Here is a 14009-nt window from a genome sequence, read left to right on the forward strand (position 1 = left end):
GACAGTTCAAAGTGTTACACAAAATAATCATGATCATTTAATTTAAAGAGCTGGTGAGCAGGGACAAGGCTTCATGAAATCCAATTCTTCTCTACTGTTTAGTTATTAAAAGAAAAAAAAAAAAAAAAAAAAAAAAAAAAAAACCTCCAGGCTACATACAAATATCTTTTGAAAAACAAATGTTTTTAAAATCAGCCAAAATCAGTTGCTGGATATTTCACACACTTAGCAATTATTTTCAGTATCAACACAATAGATAAATAAGACAATACACCCTTTACTGGTATGAATGACCAAAATGAACATTTGATTGACTTTGTAGAAAATAGCAATGTCACAAAACTGTTTACAAGGCAGCAATTTCTGTAAAAGTAAGAAGCTCAGACTTAAGAGAAAGAGTTATCATCTCATGCTTTGTCATTATGAAAAGAAATGCATCCTCACTATAGATGGACAGATATATATTAAAAATCTCGTTAATATGTATGATTTTATCTTTATCACCGTAGAAAATAAAATTACATTTTAAAGGAAAATGCTGTTAAATATCTGAAAAGTCTGGATCTCTCAGGATACGTCCTTTCTATGATGGTGAAAGTTGAGGCCTTTTTCTTTTTAATTCGAGCAGGAATATCTTGCTCCTCTCTACTTTCCCCTTTCCTTCATGCCCTGTCTGCCTGCTTCCGAGTTTACAGCCACCACACACTCCATTATAATATATGTTTTTCAGAGAAATAAAGCCCAGAGACGTGGTAAGTACAAAAAGGAACAGCAAACCACTGCGACATAAGCCTTTAATGCAATGCGGAGGAGGCAAAGTAAGTGCTCAAAGTTTTCATACAGCTAACTTGTTTATAGCTGCCAAGCAAAGAGCCTAACTCCAAGTGCCTTATAATTGTTACAAATTGTGCCAAAGTACGGTGCGTAATAATAAATTATGAAGCTTATCTAAATTATAAAAGTAATTAAACTTTCCTCAGATACTCATAATTCTGCCCTCCATAAATTTTCTGTTCATTGCATATTCAATAGCTCTGTGTTCCAGTTAAACAAAAACAACAAAAAAAGGAAAACTAAAAAAAGAAAAAGAATCATCTCCTTCCAAGAACAACGCTGGGCACATAGGCATACAACATACCTAAATTCCCCAAATGCATGAACAATGATTTTCAAGATCTTCAAACCATAGCAAATGTTAATAAAAATATTTATACTAAAAGCAATTTTCTAAGAGCTTTTTGTAGTTGTTTTCCTCTTATCACTATAGACATTTGTTTTAACATAAGTTTTCTTTCTCCGTCCCCACATTTCCTCCTGCTGCATAAAACCATAAATCTTGGTTAGCGTATTACCGTACAATCCACTGCAATAAAAACAAAAATAATGAAAGCCATGGCAACCCAGTTATGTGGTCCTTGCCATTTACAAAGCAGTCCAACTTCTTCATCTGCCCTCCTGAGCAAAACATATAGAGGATCCATCCACTGCTAAAACACAGCAGCCTAGAATGGAATACAGCTGCTGCTTGCAATCAAACTGAAAAGAAGCAGTGAAATTCAAAATTTTCATTTTTTTTGAGTGTATAGCCAGCCACAAGGCAATATGTAGAAGATGTCAGCATTTTCAAGTTTAAATTTAAAGACCCCAAGTGACATCTTGATATTTTGCTCCATAGGGAGCAAACCAGCAGAGCAGGTGGGTAGCGATGAAGGAAACCCTTATTCTATTATAAATATCTGCAATAATTAGCAAACTTGATGAACAAATTACAAAGAAGCCTCTAGGTTACAGCCCAAGTTTGTCAGAAGTTTACCAGGATTTCACCTGATTTTTGTTTGGGTACCTGGTTTCTTAATCGTAAATCAGGCACTTCTATTTTAGGATCTATTCCAATTGAATAAAAACATTTATTTTATAAACAGAAAGGGAAATCAGTTTGAATAAGATATATTTATGTAATTACCATATCTAATAGCCATTTATATGTCCTTCCATGAACAGACAAATAATATATGCACATACATTTATCAATCTTGTCTGTGAGGGAATGAAATTAAAAGAAAAGCAAACTATTACATACAGCATATGGTTTCACTATTTCACATTTGCATAAGGGAATGCAATATTTTTCTTCACTAAAGCTACAAAGTATAAGGATTTGGTTTCAATCTTTAAAACCAAACTAAAATATAAATGTTAAGTATTAACTATATCATTTGACCTGGAAAGTAAATGCTTCAACTCTATACATTCATTTTCTTGTTTTGTAAAAAAATCAATACAAGGAGTACATTCAAGTTCATACAAAGCTAGGAAAATGCTAATATTTAACATTGAGTTAAATATTTTAAAGGCTAACATCCATAGCAAGAAATTATGAGATGTTAATGTGAGAATAAGATCAGATGTGGTCTACCTCTAAAGTATCCATTAACCAAAGCTACATGAAACTGAAAAAGAAAAAAAAAACCCTGACATGCACATGAATACCAAATTAATTCATTATGATCAGTGCTACTACAATGAACACAAAATTAATTCATCACAGTGGAATACACAAAGCACTACCCACTTGTTATACCTACTGACAAAAAATAATAGGATGATTATCCTCCACCACGGTGACACACGTGGCCATAGGCACTGCCGTCTTGTCAGTCACACAAGTATTTCCTTCCCTGGGAATCTTCAAAATATTTTTGTGAAGAGGCTGCTCACTCAGCACATTCAGTAAAGGATAACAAGTAAAGGCCCACATTAGCACAGGCTCTCATGCACAGTTTTGGTTCCCATTAGGCTGGTCCAAGGTGAAACACACGTCAGAGTGTGCTACTAACAGAAGCACTGACACTCATGGTCCAGCAAGTGTGGCCCTGCGCCCTGCATGACCCTCACACAGGTCCCAGAGTCTCAGGCAAAAAGCCTAGACTCTAAAAGTCTGACCAGCTCCCTCAGCTGGCAGCCCCGGCCAGTCCTGACATCTGCTAGTGTCATGGCTGAGGCCAACTGTCTTCTCCTCTGAGGAAACCTCTTTAGACCTCAATCTCCTTATTAAAGTCACTATTTTTAAGGACTTACATGATGGCCATCAGACTAGTCATAGGAGTCTGAGGACTACCACAGGACAGTACCACAAGATCTGAAGAAAATAAAGAAATCAGGACCTGATGAAAGGAACCTCTCCCTCTGGTGAAGAGAAGCAGCTGTTGCCTTTCCTCTCTTACACTGTCAGATGCCAAGACCTGACACCAAACCCCAAGGGCCTCCACCTACTGCTTGCTTCTAGCCCCAACTTTAACAATGTGCTTGGCATTTGAAGGGTGTCTTTCCTTGGCAAATTCAAGGGGATTCTGCATGGGAAAAACTACAGGTAAGAAAGAGAGAACTCTTTCCTACACAAGAAGCCTTTGTCCTTATGAAGGAACAGCAGGGACTAACAGACCTTTTTCCATTCTATCTGGAAATACTCCTTCAAGCAAGAGAGTGCTTAAAGACCTCTGGGAAGCTGAGAGTTCATTTCTCCTATACCTATCTACAACATTATTCTTATAGTAGCTTTTTCTCTCTCCCTTGGAATGTGAAGGGTTGGTTGTCTGTTTTTTTCATCTTTAGTAAGAGTATCATCTTACATTCCTTTATAATACAGACCCCAACAAGCGTGAGACAATGTAAGTAAAAGCTCCAACTTAATGTCACAATTTGCTAAAGAAGAAATCTGTTTTGTCAGAGGTTTTATTGGTGTACACAGGCACTCAAAAGATAGATACTGTTTCCTTCTCCAAACTGCACTCCATCCTTATTGCTCAACCTTTGTGGGTGCTAGCGCTACATCAACACATCTGCACACAGCAGACGTGGTACTCAGGTAAGAAGGACGAATCTGCAACAACCTGAGAGCACAGCTTCGTGTTCGTTCCCATGGAGAATGCGGCAGCAATAAAGGCTGGAGGCTGCAGCAGAGGCAATAAGCAAGTACGCGTGCGTGTGGTTAGAGAAAGGTGAAAACTCTTCAAAGCACAGTAAAGCATCTTGTAAAGAAAACTAGAAAAGACTTCTTCAGAGGAACCCAACTCCATCTGTTCATGTAGGACAGCAGTGCTCAACCTTGACATACATGGAAACCACATTGGGTGGCCAATTAATTGGGGCTGGGGTTAAGCATTGGTTCCCCCCCACACACACACAAGCTACCCAGGTTATTTTAATACGTAACTAGGATTGCAAACCACAAAGAGGTCAGCAGGCCATCTACCACGTACCTGGGGAAAGAGAATTCTACAATGAGAGGACACAAGTTGGTGAGCAGTGAGAACATGGCTGGCTACCTGAGCCCCATGGGGACCTTTTCTTAAAATACAGATCCATTGGCCCTGCTCTGGAATAACTGAACTGGCATCCCAGGAAATGATGCTCAGAGCTAATGCTGTAAACTCTCAAGTACATTCTGATTGCTAACTGGGCTTAAGAACCACTGTCCAAGATGCAACTCGGAAGCTCTTACCCTGACTTGGTTGGTTTCCAAACAGAATGCTTCACGTTTCGATCGGTAATGGTAGCATGCCAGAGAATTAGGAATGGCAGGGGAAGAGTGGAGGAAGGGAGAAGTATTTAAGAAAAAAATAAAGAGAAAAGAAATTTAAGTGTCCTCTAAGCACCCACAAGTCTGCTTCTTAAAGTGCTGATAATGAGCAGTGGTGTGCTGAAAAGACCAATGAAACTAAATTTTGTACCAGTTCATTTCGGCACATCCTGTTTATACGACTATTTAATGAGTCATTCAGCCAGGATGATTTTCTGTCTGAATATGTTAATTGCCATTTTTTTTTTCATAGCTCTCTATTAAACAGTACAGATAAAATAGGCATGTTCGTGCTTTTCGGCACTATCAGCCCCCCAGCCTCCAGGGAGTGGGCAACAGGAGTAAATAAGGGGGAACTTTTTAAAAAGTGTTTAATTCTTTAACATGCATTGGCATTTGGGACCCCACTTCAATTCGAAAGCATATGTTAGAGTTAGCATTAAAGTGAAAACGAAATGAGGTGGCTCTCTCCCATATGCCACTGGCTTCATTATATCACAAAGAATTAGCTCCAAGAACAGGGCAACAATGTGAAGCCTCTTGCTGGCAAGAGCTTCCACTTTAGGAGGTCAGTATGGCTATTTGGGGAAAGACAAATGACTAAGATATGGGAATGTTTTAACTCTCACTGGTATTCATTTAATAGTATCTCAGATAAATCCAAATCCACACATAATGATTATAATCATTAATCCAGAATCCTGGAAGATGTATGAAATGGATAGAAAGTCTAGTTAGTATTTTTGGACTATGTTTAAAGAGTGATTAAAACATTTATTTTGGAGGCCAGGGTTCTAGCTAGTGGCACAATGCCTGCCTGGCAAATGGGAGGTCCTGAGTTCGATTCCTGATACTAAAAAAAAAAAAAAATTCTACATCCCACTTATCCCAGAAGAGAGGAAAATTTACAAAAGTAAAATCAGACACAACAATGCTAAAAGCAATGCAAAAACCTTTAGGAAAAAGGCATATTTAATAAACATCTTCTCTTACTCAAACCACTCTTAATATTCATGTTAGCATTTATGCAGTTTCCGGTGCCTTCATCTTAGTTTTAAGCATTCACATTAAACAAATTACACATCGTTGCACTACATTCAGAGGGAAGAGAAAAAAGTAAAGTCCTAAGGCCATAACAACACATTTTCACTTTTAGGTGCCTTGTTTACAAATATTAAAATGGTCAAATTAATAGAGTTCTCAAAAATTTTTTCTTAAATGAAAATGAAGCATCCAAAAAGATGAAACTGTAGTGGGGAAGGTTTCCTGGCCTTTGCACCCCATTAAAGAGACTTTATAAATCACAATTGTTCTTTTGAGTAGCAACCAGCAGTGTTGAAAAGGACAGGTTGGGTTTTAAAAGAAACAGATCCGACCTAAAGGGAATGCATTTTACCGCCTAGAAATAAACTGAGGAAACAGTGTGCAGCTTAAACCCCGTGAAAGGAAGCATCATCTCTGGGTGGAGAAGAAAATCTTTGCTGAGGAAAACAGCTGGAAACAGGAAGCGCTCCCGCTTTCATCCTGCCTGCTTTGATTCTCCACGTCCCCGTATCATGAAAAGGCGAAGGCTGATTTCAGCTGTGCCTCCTTTTAGCGGAAGGGGGGAGATACTCTGCGAATTGTAAGCAGCAGCCCCATCCACAAGACCCCCACCCCAGCAGATCCTACCAGCGCTAACAATGAACTGCAAAGAGAAATGGCAGTAGACGAGCGGTAACTCAAAACAGTGTGCTCCAGTTGGAGTGAAAGAGACTGCGCGTTATTGTCACTTGTTTCCCTCAGTAACTGTCATATGAATTTATAATCCCTATATGAAAAAAACCTAACCCAGACAGATACACTAATATTGGTGGGTTTTCTTCTCTCTACACCTTTTATTTCACCGTAGAAAAAGGAAAAGAGATATTACAATCTCTCACATCACTAAATCCAAAGTCACTGAACTCTCATATTTAGATATCTAACATTTTTAAGCTTTCTCTTGGTCACCTCGTACAGAGCTTCTGTCCCACTGTTTCCTTGAAAATATTTTTGATGAAGCTTAGCATGACATTTAAAGGACAACGTAGCACAGGGCGAGAAAACTTGGACTAGAAGTTTGATCTATCCTTCAAACCAGAAAAAGCAGCAACTCAAACAGATCATGCACACCCAAAACACTTCAGGCACAATTCATTTTTTGTTGCTATTTTTGGGTGCCTTTTAAAGTGGCAATTACAATCCCAGAAAATATATAAGCATTGTGACTGATGGCACTGTAAGTAGTAGATGTGTGACATTTCATATTCTCTACAAAGGAAAGGAATTTATATGCCCAGTTACATACACGTTGAGGAATTAATTCTTCTTTCTAAAGCTATTCTTAATAGACAGGAAAATTTCACAGCATAAGAGACGTCAAGCAGGATATATAAGAAGAGTGTTAACTTCATCTTAACAAATTGCTTGAAAGTAGGTATCTTCAGGTATCTAAACTTACACTGGAAAACTTTGATTCCATGGTAACATTTCAATGTCTAAAAAATGACTGTTGTTGACATTTTGTGTATGCCGCCTCCTTACCAATGGATATTAATTACCTTTGATTTATCCTTATTCATTCTAATGTCTTATTTGAACTACCTTAGTAACTAGGGAAGCATAGCATAGAACTATGAGAATCCTCAGGGAAGGTAATCTCACCAGTGACTATGTCTTAAAAATAAGCATGAACTATTTAACAAAATAAAATGCAGTATACATCAATTCACCAACTTAATTTGCTCCACAATTTTGGAAAAAATGGGCCACATTTGTGTTTCTGCCCAGAAAGATGGCCAGGATCATGCTTGTCACCTGATGTAGGGTTTGCAAACAAAAGGATTCCTGAAGTACTATAGTACTAAGTTGTACTTAGTTAATTTTTTCATACTTTCAAAGTCCATTTTCTAGCTCAATATAATGCAATGGCTATTAGAAACAGAGATTTTGATTATCATGTATTCCTCAAATTAACAAGTTACTAGTTTTGTTTGGATTCTCCTTATCTTTGACATTATCAGCATCAGTATCATTACCAACAACCCTGTTCACACTTGTAAACATTCAACTTTATCTGTTTTTATCTATGATTCATTCACTGTCAAAAACAGCCTAAAAAGGGAAAACAGGGATACCACTCCTTGAGCCCTGAGTAACTAACCAAGGCCACAGATGCTAGTGAGCATGTCCAGATCTCCAACAAAGGTTCCTGTAATACTCTGAGAATGAGATCCCCGGCCCTGATTCACAGCCTCCACCAACACTAGAAAATAATGAGCTCAAACACCATAATTTTCAAGTAAAATTACAGAATGCTTGTTATTTCAAACACATGCAATGGGAATTCAGCATCGTCAGGCTATGATAGTAAAAGACTGTAAATTAATCACACACAGCAAGAAGTAGGAAATGGCATGGTCAACTTTTCTTTGGATTTATTCAATTGCCTTTGCGAACTCTTCTAAACAGACATTCATTCCATGAGACTTACTGACCATCTATTACCAAGGCCACTATCAAAAACACAATTTTGAATCCATCCCCGGTGCTCCTGCAAAGCTTATAAAATATGAAATGTATATATGGGAGAAGAGAAATGAATAAAGTTATGTGTGAACAGGATTGTTGGCAGTGATGAGGATGATGCTGATGATGTAAAAAATAGGGAGAATCCAAACGGAACTCATAACTTTCTAACTTGAAATTCCGAGAAGCACATGAGTAAAACTCACATCTGTTGAGTACTAGTGACTGCTACCGCATTCCCAAGCTTATCTCCGGAATACTTGTAACAATTACACAAAACGGTGGAAACTCAGACTTGGTCCCAAGATTTTAGAAGTACTAAGATTGAAGACAAAGCCTAACTACAAACCCATGTATTTTACCATACCACAATACTCTTCTAAAAAACAAAATGAAAAAGTGGAATATTTTAAATTTCATATGACAATTTCAGAAAAAGAGTTACACACAATAAGAAAGATCAACTATAACCCTGTGTGGGAGGGACAGTTACTAAAAACTTTTGGAGGGCCAGACTCTCTCAGGAAAGTCAGAAATCCTACTAAAATCTAAATTAAAGTAACAAAACATTACTGTCCCTGAAGTTATAAATGTGCCGGTAAGTATACCTCCTGTTCTTCAGATAAAAAGTGGTTGTATCATAAAGAAAAGATGGTCCTATCATTAAAGAATTTAACCTTTTTTTTTTTTTTTTTTAACAATTTTAGTACATCGGGGATAAACTTCAGCAATCAAGGAACCAAACCACTGCATAGCTGAACACTGACAGCAGCACCAAAAAGAGACTGAAGCACACCCGGAACACCAAAGTGACAGAGCCGACCCTTCACACTCTGTGGCCGCTGCCCCACCCTGCATCTACACCTAGTACTGCTCTACACTGCCTCTGATTTGTTCAGCCTACTGGCAAAATGAACTGCAGTACCAACTTTAAAACCCTATCAAAGTATGAACATAATGAAACATCCTCTCTCATATTTGGCAGGAAACCCCTAATTCAAATGTTCCAAGCCTCCCCCAAGAACAAGCAATTATAAGGTGCAGAAAGGCAATGGCTTTAAAACAACATGCTAATCCTAATATTAGTACCTTGAAAAAGGAAAACTGCCAAGATGCTGGAATAATGCCCAGTTATCCGTCTTACCTACAGCAATAAAACTGTCCTATAAATGTGAACAAGACAGTTAGGATACATTTTGGAGTTAGGTTATTGGCATTTTTTTCTACCTCACCATTCCCTAGGAGAACAAGCCTGACCTATAGAGGGAAAACACAGCAGATGGTAACCCAGCCCGCTACCAAGAGCACTTAGTCAATCCAAATAATTCACACGAAAATGAAGCAAGATGTTCAATGATTTATGGCCCCAATTTCACTAGATAATTAAAGAATCCTACTCCTCACCAGAGCCACCTTTTTATTGTTATATGCTGGATAGCGAGTTAAAGCGCCTAAAAACAACATATTATTTAATTACTATTAACAATAAAATTATTATGGAATTATTAATAACATAATTATTATAATAGCTAGCACTTTATGCCAGGAACTCTTGTAATTTAATAAGAAATAACATAGTCCTCATTACAATTCTATGAAATTCCCATGTCCACTGTACAGATTGGAAAACTGAAAGACAGTAACTAGAACACACAGTTATGACAGGGAGAACCAATTCTCGAATTCAGGTGGTACGGAGCCACTCCATGTTCTCAGCCACTGCACCGCTACGAGAGTGAGTTTAACCTAGGGATGGTTGCAGAAATAAGAAGTGCACTGACATGGAAAGAACGCTGGACCTGGATTTGGTTGGCCTAAGTTCTCGGCCTGGCTGGCACTGCGTTCCCGGGACCCAGTACCTCTTCTAGACAGTGACTTCTTCGCTTGTGAATGAAGGAGGCTTTTTGTCCAGTTTGAGAGATTTCAGATTCTGAAGATAAACCCTTAAGTCTCAGTTTTACTTAAGGATCATATCACTGCTTATCACTATTCCAGAGTGAGAAAAACTGATCACTAGGGTTGAAAATCAAACAGCAATTTCTCTCTGGTTCAATAATCCTTAGACCAGGTGAGTTTGTTTTTAAAAAAAAAAAAAAAAACACCAGCACTTCCGCTCTTTGCAGAGAGGATTAGGTTACTTTCTCACTTTTTTAAAGCTGTGGCTGGGCTCCTTTTGTGTGTGTGTGTTTTTGTTTTGTTGTTGTTGTTTTGTTTTTCTTTCAGTACCAGGGACTGAACTCAGGACCCAGCATTTGCCAGGCCTGCACTTATGCCACTGAGCTATCTCCTGGTTGGATTAGGTTACTTTCCAAAAAGCATAACTTCAACAAAGTGAAAGACATGAGGCTGCTAGTTCCAAATCCCTTGGTAGAAACAGAGACTTGTAATGAACATAAAATACAGTAAAATAAAAATTTCAGGAATTCTTGATTGAGCAGCTTCCTGATTTTAAGACTGTATTTTTCTCTACAACATGAAGTCAAATGTCAAGTGGAAGAACATCACCTACGATAAAGCACATATTAAACTGCCCATGTGCACATGCACACCCACGATGCATCTTCAGCAAGCATGAGCTCATTCACTGCAACACAAGCATCCTCTCTTTCCATACCCTAGAGTTCCACTTTTCCCCTGCAGTTTATCTGTGTATTAATAGAGAACCGCGCATGTATAAAGAAGCAAACACATGAACACCTTCCCACATACATACAAGTCAAAGGGTAGTTGCTGAATTCTAACCCACTTGGAAATATTTTTGGGTTCAGGATAGGATTTGGGGAAGGCCAGCTTGTGAGCGAAGTGATCAGGCTCAAAGGATAGTGTCCCTGGGCTTCTTCATTACTGTAGAAATATCCAGGCTGAGCAATCTTCCTCCTCACTCCACGAAGAAGGAGAAAGCAACCCAGGTGGTCTGGAAATGGTTGGGGCTGGAAACAGCTGCTGTTAATTTGCTGTCTATAAAGTCTCAACCTTCAGAAGAAATAGACAGCAAAAAGAAGATCCTCTGAACTCTGAACAGAGAGGACCAGGAGCAGTGGGAAGAGGTGGCCAGGGGACTCTAACCCCAACACACCGTGCGCATCCCAAAGCTTTTTACTAACCACCAAATGCCTTTCAATCATCTTATTATCTGATACGCACTCACTGTACTCCCATTCTTATTTAACACAAAACTAAAAGATACTTAGAAAACTCTGCCCCTGCCCTTCCTGAGCAGCATAAACTGGGCCCACCTCCCCTGTCCTCTTCTAACCACACACCGTCATGCCTGGATCTATCTGGTGTGACATTCTACAACCACTACTTCTGAGAATGATTTCTGAAAGTCAATACTTTGTTTAATTTTCAAATGTGATTATTTCTAAACATCACTGAGAAATCGGCCCATTACGTTTTTCCGCTCCCTGTTTCGTCGTACTAATAGCTGGAAAATACTTACTGGGGAGTCACAAGGAGCCAAATGCTATTCTCAGTGCTTTAGATTATTAATTCAGCTAATTCCCATAGCCCAGTGAAGTAGATACTTGTATTCTTCCCACTTGAAGAGAAAGTACGTAACTATTGTCCAGGTCACAGGTAGACTAGTTAAATAATAGAGCTGAAACTTAAAGCCACTGTTCACACTAGAAAGCCTGCCCTTTCTAGTTACCACTTGCTTGCTCTCTAATTAGAAAATATCAGAAATCTGTACCTTGAGCACTGTTACTATGTCTCTACCCTTTTATTCCTGGGAACACTTAATAACAAATGTAAATAACGAAACCGCAGGCACTTCGAGTCTTCATTTCACAACCCTTACGAGAAACTTGCTTACTTTTAGAAATTACATGCTGACTTTAAAAAGTCCAAACAAAATTTAAATTGTATTTTGATTAGCTGTTAAACAGATTATCCAAAATAAACATTAGAGTCAATCTCTCAAAAATCACAGGATGACTCCATTATGTTATTTAAACTTAATATAGTTTCAACAGGAAAATGACTTGGTTTCTGTGAGTTCAGTAAACTGCTGACCTTTGAAAAACCCACACCAAAAAAAAAAAAAAAAATTTGAGTATTTGGAAATAAAATATATCTATGTGTATATAAGTTTTATAAACAAGAAACATGACTGTGTACCTTTTGTGGATTTCCTGAAGCAATGTCAGGCACAAGGCAAGTTTTTAATTATAGTGCTGGTGGACGATGATATAAAAAGCTTTGACATTATCTACAGTTATCCCTTCTCTACTCAAAGTATAGTTACCTATACTAGGAGAGTATAGGGGCCAGGGAGATGGCTCAGTGGAATAAGCGCTTCCCTAGCAAGCACAAGGGTCTGAGTTCAATCCCCGGTTCCGCCAAAAAAAAAAAAAAGTATAGTTACCTAAAAGCAAGGAAGAGTAAAAACAAAAATATATACACAGACACACACACCACCACCACAATGACCACCAGATATCAGTACCACAACGAGACATTTCACTCTGAAGCCAGCATGTAGGAAACTTATACTTAGAATGTTTGCCATTTCTCCTGTCAGCATGGCGTACAGAAAAGACCCCAGAATTGTGAACCAAATTGAGATTTTGGGAGACTGGATGGCTGAGGGATCGACCCTCTTTTAACATATAAACTAAAGATATCAAAGGCATTCAGGCCATCAGTGATAAAACCCCTAATGGCTTGCTACAGTATCTGTACCAAATACCCCAAATTTTAATCTCCTTTACTATAACAATAGAGGTTACCTCCAAGACAACAGCACTCCTCAAACTCTTATTTCTGAAATACTTTTGGGACCTTAAATATTCTCCAGACTACCTCCCATTGGAATTCCATTAATCCAGATGTTACTGGGGGGCTGAGCCAAAAATAAAAGGGAAGGGGTGGGCAGAAATCACAGGAACTTAGACTGTTAGGAATCCAGCTAGGGAAATTCCTTGGATAATCAGCAACTATCTTTACCCTTAAGCAAATCTTGGAAAGGTTGAAATGATAACTCTCTTTGAAATTCTGGACATATGAAAATGGCTAAAAATCATTTTCTAAAGCAATAATTCTAAGGAATAATTGTAAGAAATGAAAGCCAACCCAGACTTTACCTACCACTGGCCTTCCACTTACACATACCATTTTTCTCTTTCATGTTTGGCCCGTTACTTTTCTATTAAATCAAAGCCAAGTGTCCATTGACATCCTATGCAGCACCACTCTATGAATAATACTGACAGTAACCACATCATTTGACTCAAGATCAAGAAGAAACTCCATACCCTAAAACTCCGGATAGAGCCTTCAGTCTGCCCCTTAGAGTCCTGAGTCACAGCAGAGCTCCAAGGAAGATTTCCATGCTACCACTTCTCAGTCATGACACTCCTGGGGTTTTCTTAGAGGCAGCAAAAAAAGTTAAGAGCTAAAAACCAGCAGAAAGAGTTATGTCATCTTCATCCTTTCTCATATACAAGGGCATAATTTGATAAAAATGGTTTAGATCTATCAAACTAGTACCTGAGTCCAAACTTCAAAATCATACATTTCAGTCTGGAATGCTAACAAGCCTAAATCCAAAATGTCCAGTGATCCAGGTCTAAGGACTCAGAGGTCAATGGAAAACGCTTTAACAAAGACTAGGATTTTGAAATACAAATTACATAAGTATTTACCTCCGCTTTCCTCTTCCATCTCAATAGAAAGTAATAAATTCCCTCAATTTCTGGTGATTAAAACTCTAAAATACAATGTCACGCACTTTCCAATTTGCCAACCGGGCCCTCCATTTAAAGGCCCTCTCTTCTAAGTGGCCTTCTTTGTTCCTCTTCTGTGTTTCACGGAAACAGAACCCCGGTTAATGATGATGAGAGATTTTCATTTATTTGTATACATCAGTCAGAAGAAG

At 38.3% G+C, this 14009-nt stretch overlaps 1 protein-coding gene across 12 annotated transcripts in view; it reads right to left on the reverse strand.

The window, feature by feature from the left end:
• The window catches only part of Tcf4 (transcription factor 4), a 348055-nt gene that overhangs the window by 258577 nt on the left and 75469 nt on the right, over positions 1 to 14009 (reverse strand). The window lies entirely within an intron of this gene.

This window comes from Octodon degus, unplaced genomic scaffold, assembly GCF_000260255.1.
Source record: "Octodon degus isolate 3935 unplaced genomic scaffold, OctDeg1.0 scaffold00003, whole genome shotgun sequence".
Lineage (NCBI taxonomy): Eukaryota > Metazoa > Chordata > Mammalia > Rodentia > Octodontidae > Octodon > Octodon degus.